Raw genomic sequence first — 7,434 nt, 5'->3', positions numbered from 1 at the left:
TGAAGCTCTGGAGCTTGGCGGCCTGTCCCGGAATCTCGCAGCAAAGTCAGGCATCCACCGCTGTAGACCTTAGCAGGAAGGAGCCTCGGTAGCTTATGTTTTGAGTTAAGGTGATGTTCATGACGCCATGTACACCACCGCCTTTCTCCGAGATCAAGCAGAAATGCCTCGGAGAAACGCAGCTGCCTTTTCGGATTCGGGGCGTGTTTTTCTTTCTCTCCTCTTGCCATTGGCTGGAATGTTTACATTCCAGAGGAGAGTAAGAAAGTAAAAAACACACCCCCGAATCCGAAAAAGACGGGGCTTAAATGGACAGATGCCCCTCTCCTCCAATGGCTGGCCTCCGTTTAGGAAGCCAGCCAATGGAGAAGAGGGGTGGGTTCAAGCCCCATACCTAAAAACGTTAAATCTCGCGAGCGAGACTGCGCAAGCGCAGCCTTCGCTAGCCGAGACCTAAAAAGCGTGATACTGTTTATAGAAGGTGGATATAGAATGAGATGCCGAGCGCAGTTCAGAAGGCCTGTGGAAAAATTATTGTATAGATATAATTAGGGCTCCCGGTTCTATGGTATTTATTTTTTTAACATATCCGTCTGTATTTATCCATATTTATTTTTGGGGCATTTTATCTGTATTTATCCACATTTATTTTTGTCGCAATCAAAAAAAGGCGCTGCAGCTAGTATTTTTCCACATTTATTTAAATTGACATGCATACTGTCCGCTGAATTCATAGTGGGAAAGAATAAGCAGCCTGGCAATCTGTTATTTTTGTGAAGGATATGTTCGACCCCTGAAATATAATTGCCAACACCAGGTGTTTTCCTTTCCCAAGCAAGACATTTAATCTCCGTCAAAAACCAAGGTGAAGGATAAGAAACAGGAGACACTGGTTTGGAATGGCAAATACCACAGCTTCGGACCTTCACAGAACTACTGCTTGCTAATATTGACAAAGCAAGAATAATGTGCATTGTCTTTAGGAAAAGTTTCTTCAATAACAAATATAAAGCATTTAAGACATATGGTCGCACCAGGCTTTTTTGTGTGTGCAGAGATCATAATTTGTTTACTTTTATGTGTGGAATATTATTCTTTTTCTACAACGGGGTAATCTAGCACTGTTTGAAGGCTTAATTTGTCTACAAGGGCAACAGAACTGCTCATGGTATCAGGCACATTTTACCATAGACCTCATTTACTTGCTGCAAAGATAAAAGACAGCAAGCTCATCAAAAAACAGAGCTGGAAGTGAGACCGTGCCACGGCTGTCCCATTTCATTGGCATCTCAACAACACAGGCCACAACCCACATGTCTACACACCCTGCCTCTGGCCAATTCTGTAAAGTGGCCCTGCGCATGCTGTTCTACACTCCTTCCCCCTCTAATACAACAAAAGGTTGCTGGGGCTGTAGCCGATGTCCTGGGGTGTTTTCACATCTTTTAAAGGACATCGGATGCTTGCACTGCTCAAAAAGTTAACCTTGCATGAGCACCAAAGCAAGGGGTGCTGGAGGGTTTCTGCAGACATGGCGCCCCCAGGTGCACTTGTTCACCCCTCTCCAGAGAGTCAGTAGTTTCAGATTTCATTTGCAGTCCCTGTGTGCCTCTGACACAGATTTTTACAGAGGAGCACAGAGGCAGCAGGAGCATTTGTTTTGTCAGTATTTTCCCATTTCTATATATAAATACAGACAAAAAACAAAATGTTTTCCGTCTGTATTTATATGTAAAAATCTGTTAAAACGGAAAACTGGAAGCCTTAGATATAATATATGGGATAAAGTTATGTTATGTTATTTGGATATTTGTAAAGCGCAACTTTCGCTCCGAAAGGAGCATCTTGGCGCTGAGCATGCGTATAGGAGATAGGTGGTGAAAAGATCTAGATAGCTGCCAACACATAGGTATCAGATTGCTGATAGACCCAGGTCTTCAGTTGTTTCCTAAAGGGGCACTCAGACTCAATCAGTCTAAGATTAACGGGTAGATTATTCCAAGCCCTTGCTGCTAGGACTGTGAACGTTTTTCCGCCCCTAGTTTTATATTTATGCCTCGGGATCTTAGCAAGATTGGCCCCTGAGGATCGCAGACATCGTACAGGATCATAATGAATAAAACGATTAACAAGGTATTTGGGACCTAAATTCTTCAAAGATTTAAAAACTGTGAGTAAGAGTTTGAAAAGAATTCTCTTATGCAGTGGCAGCCAGTGCAGAGAATTTAATGCAGTTGAGGCTGAGGATTTCCTAGGAAGTTTTAACACTAACCGTGCCGCCGCGTGCTGTACACTTTGTAACTTCTTCAAAGTGGACTTTTTCACCCCTGCCATCAACCCATTGCAATAATCGAGTCGGGAGAGTATCAGTGCGACCACGACCGATTTCCAGGACGCAATGGGGAGGAAGTCAAAAAATTTCTTTAGAGATTTAATAAGACCGAAGCAGCAGCCAGCCGTGATCCTAACATGATCATCAAAAGATAAAGTAGCATCAAATTGCACACCCAGATTGCGCGCAGAAGACACAGCACTGGGAGGGGCCTCAGAGTCTTTGGGCCACCAATCCCTCGGGCAGAAAGGTAGATCCTGGCCTAATGGTATGATTTCAGTTTTCCCACTGTTGCACTTCAAGTGGTTTTTATTTAACCACTGAAATACCTCAGTGAGACAATTCTGAAAACGAAATTCTGTATCCGTGCGGTTTTTGTCAATGGAGACGACCAATTGAGTGTCGTCAGCATATGACGTAACGAGGATCCCGTGTGACTCTATCACAGTGAGGAGGGGTGCCATATAGATGTTGAAAAGAAGTGGACTTAATATGGATCCCTGCGGTACTCCAGATGTAATAGTTTTTTTCGCTGGATAGGTAGTGACCCAAAGATACAGATTGGGACCTATTGGACAAGAAGGATTTAACCCATGCCAAAGCTGTGTCTGTCACGCCAATCTCTCGCAGCCTGTCATTCAAGATGACATGAGAGATAGTGTCAAAAGCTGCTGTTAGATCGAGCAGGATGAGGACGGCCTGCTTTCCCTCATCCTGCAAGAACTTGATGGAGTCAGAGAGTTCTATCAGAGCCGTTTCGGTGGAGTGGCCAGGGCGAAACCCAGATTGCTGGGGATGCAAGATGTTATGGTTCTCCACAAATGCTTTTAGCTCCGAATGCACCATCCGTTCAGTGATCTTTCCTAGAACAGGCAGGAGTGAGATGGGGCGCATGTTCGTCAGATCCGTTGGCGATTTGTTCTGCTTTTTCATGAGAGGTTTTACGATAGCCTTTTTCCATTCATTAGGCACAATCCCTAATTCTAAGGATGCGTTTATGATGGCATTGATGGTCGGATTAACTACCTCAACTAGATGATGTAGAATGCAGGGGGGACAGGAGTCGGTAGGTGCTCCGGACTTGCAAGCCAGAATCGCCTTGCGGGTCTGTTGGAGGGAGACCGGTTGGAAACTACCAAGGGAATGGCTATTATCGGCTACATGTTTTTGGGGGCCTAGAGTAGGAGAAGTCAAAGGAGGCGGGAAATCCTTTTGGATGTTTACAATTTTTTTCTCAAAGAAATCTGCAATTTGGTTACACAAACTCTCGGAGGGCGGGATTTCGGGCTGGAGGGCTTTGGGGTGAGTAAAGGATTTAACTATAGAGAAAACAGTTTTTTGTTTCTGATGGGCATCGTTGATAGCTTTAGTGTAATACACCTTTTTAGCAGCCTTTATGCTAGAGAGGTATAATTTCCTCTGCTGAACATAAAGGGCTCTTGAGACCTCATCATATGTTTTCCTCCACTTCCTTTCTCTTATTCTACAAAGTAAATGGCTCTCAGTTAAGGCCTGAGTGTACCATGGGGCACTAAACTTCCTTTTAGGACAGTTCCCGCGGTCGCCTTTAGGGTCAGAATTTTCTAAAATAATCTGATCCATCCAGACGTGAAAGTTACGAGAATCGGCCGTTACGTCTCCTCTCAATTCAGGGGCCTGAGCCAATAACTGGGTATCCAGCTTGATACGATCAATCACTTTTCTCCAATTTACCGAGGGGGAAGATTGAGGGTGCTTTGTTATTAATGGAGCTAGAGCTTGTTTCTTGATGTCAAAGGGAATGAAACTGTGGTCGGTCCAAATTTGCGGAATGGGGGGAGACGTAGTCATGGTAATTAAGTTGGAACAGATACCATCAAGAGTGTGGCCGGCTAGATGGGTGGGTGCAGTCACTAATTGAGCCAGTCCAAAAATATTCAGGGTATGATGGAAGCAAGTAGCATAAGGGTCTGTGCATGATTCCAGATGCAAATTCATATCACCTAATAGAGTAAAGTGTGGGTAGCGTAACATAAGTGACCCGAGCACTTCATCTAGGGAGTCTAGAAAGGGAGTGGCATTGCCTGGAGGGCGATAAATTAGGCCTCCCGAAAAGGAGGTAGAGGCATTAAGTCTGATCGAGAAGCCAATGCTCTCACTTCCTTTGAGATGGCCCAGATCGAATGTATGACACAAAAATGACCTTTTGACAATGATTGCAACCCCCCCTCCACGCCCGATTTGTCTGTCCTGCCTAAAGATGGTAAAATCCGGAGGAAGGGCAATAGCCAAATCAGGATTGGATGATTCGTTGAGCCATGTTTCTGTTATGAAAAGGGCGTCAAGACTATAACACATTATTAAATCGTGTATGTCTTGGCTGTGGCCACACAACGAGCGGGCATTGATAAGACCTCCCTTAAAGTTATTGCCTCCGTACATAGAGGGAACGGGAATTTTTGGCATCTCTAAGGGCATCTCGGGAGGAGTCCATTTACAATGTAAACATGAGAAGCGGCCCCGGAGATAGTCAGTGGGTGGACAACCCTTACACAGGGCACCCATCTTAGGGCGTAATGCTAATAGGGCCTTATAGTCATACCTGATGGTCAGTGGTTGTTGCCCGGCATGTCCTGCAGCCGGCACAGTCCTGGCGCGGACGGGCGCAGACGGGCTTGGCTTAGGCGCGGCTTCGGCGCGCATCCGGCGCGCCCGCTGCGCCAGCCCGCTGCGCCGTCTGGCCGGTCTGCACATTATATAGAGAGAAAGGAGGGCGTGAGGACGGCGCGACTAGAGCGCTCCCCCAGCCTCACCAAAGATGGCGCCCACCGCCGCCGAGTATCGGCTGAAAAGCGGCTGTGCAAGGTGAAAGAAGGTGGAAAGATGGTGAGGGTGTAAGTGTGCCTGGCTTAAAAATTCCCCTTAACACTATTAAAAGCCCCCCAAAGATGCAAACATAACAAATATAAAAGCGTTCTAAAATGCATTCAAGATCGTAGCAGGTAAGGAAATTGTCACCACGTTCTGGTAACACGCAGCTCGCAGCCCCAGTTACCCTCACTAGGGAGAGCTCCGTTTAGTACCTCCTCCCATACCTTATAAAGATATTGTAAGTCACAGATGAGCAAGGCACAGTTCGTTTATAAGATCTGGAATGACAAGGTGACTTGCAATATCCTTATCATGTACAGCAGGGGGTACATTATTCCTTATAATACATGGTCACACTATCACCTTCCCCACAAGCCACTCAAATCCTAGGTGTATAGCTGTTGCTCTGAAAAAGAGCATTTTTGCCAACATGACAAATCAAAATAGAATCTCAATGGCAAAATTTAACACATTAAAAAACTTGTCAAACATTTGTTGCAAAAAGACATTAGAATCAGTTTACTGAAAGTCTTTTTTTTTTTTTAAAGGTGCAGATCAGAAAATGTAAAAACATGCAGAAAGAGTGTAACTTTTCTATTATTACCTAAAATTTTGAGGTTCGAATCATCGAAATTGCTTTAGACAGGGTCACCGGCTTCCAGTAATGACTAAGTGGGGGTACCTGAATTTCAAAAATGATTTTGTTGGGGTACCGAATTTCAGTAATGACTAAGTAGGGGTCCACAGAAGCCAAAATATTAAGAACTGGTGTAGAGATCCACATGGGCACAGTGTGTCATCTGCAAAGTCTGCGTAGAGCTGTTTTCTCCATTGAAAAGTTTGTTTCACAAACACAGTATTGTTAAACATGGACTTACCTACATGGGCCACAAAGGGGGGTGGTTACTGCACAATTGTGTTTATCTGTTTCCATCATATTCAATCCAGACTCTTGATTTTGCTTTCTATGGCAGCGTACCACCCGGACACCCCCTTACCATAATTGCCTCCTCAAATGGTACTGTAGCTCAATTGTATCGGGCGTGGTTCCTTCTCAAAGAGCTCTGTCATCCCTCTAGGTAGCTGTTGTTTTTCCAAAAGTCCAACCCATATGTTGCCAGTGCTGAATGTAGTTAATCACCAATAAAAAGTGTTATAGAGAGGTCATCTAGTGATAGTTGTGACAATTGGTTTTACAACCAAACCAGACACCATCAAACAAAGGGATGTTCAATAACCCTGTGTAGAGCTGCTTTTACAGTGTGATCTGCAGAACTATCTGGAATATACCTTTTTCAGGATCCCGTGATACAGTAGCACTATTTAAAAATTAAAAAAAGTATTCTGAAAGCAATATCACTATGGCTTTGGCTTCCAGCCTTTTAGCTTTGAAAGTGCTTGTTTTGCCATCGTTTTTATAAAATATGGGCGTGGGATCTGTGGGGGTTTTAACCATATTTACAAAAACATTTGGGAAAAAACTAAAATATTTAAGCCTCAAAAAGTACACATTGTCACTGTAGTCCCTGGCACTGAAGGGAACTACCTTGTGTGTGGATGTGCTCCGTTTTAAAAGAGCACTATCACATCACTCAGGGGTGTGTTAACCAATGGGTGAAGTGGTCTGATCCATTGCCTCATGTTGTATTCTGTAGTGGGCAGAAGAAAAATTTTAATTACACAACAACAAACCAATGGATGAAGAGGGCTGGCTAAAACCACCTAAAAATATGCACATTATACATATAATTTTACTAAAATCAAAAAGACTTGCCTAGCGCCAGACTTAAAAGTCATCAAAAGTAGAAAATATCACAGCAGAACAGTGTAAACTTACTGGTAATTAAACACTGTTAAAATAGGCATGCACAGCTATATACGTTTCAGAATGGTACTGCTTGTGTCCTCTCGGTTCAAAATAGTTCCTACCATGTGATTTGCCCCATCGAAATTTTGAACGTGTATTTGGTCAATATACAATTTGACATTGATTTGACATCCAGCTTAGTTAAAATTAAGTGTGTGTGAGGTAAAATGTAGATTTTTGTCTTTTAGTGACATTTTTCAAATGTTATGGCACGTTTGAGGATAACAGATTTTGGGTCATATTCGTACAGAGATACGTACACCTGAGCCTGTTACAGCACCCCTTCAAGCAAGTTCAGATGTAGGATTTCCCTCAATTCACAAGCCTGCCCGGTAGCACATCTGGAAAGCTGCGCCAGATGTAGTTTCCCAGGCATACTTTTGGG

This window comes from Triturus cristatus, chromosome 8 (genome assembly GCF_964204655.1).
Source record: "Triturus cristatus chromosome 8, aTriCri1.1, whole genome shotgun sequence".
NCBI lineage: Eukaryota > Metazoa > Chordata > Amphibia > Caudata > Salamandridae > Triturus > Triturus cristatus.
This window is presented reverse-complemented; position numbering follows the sequence as displayed.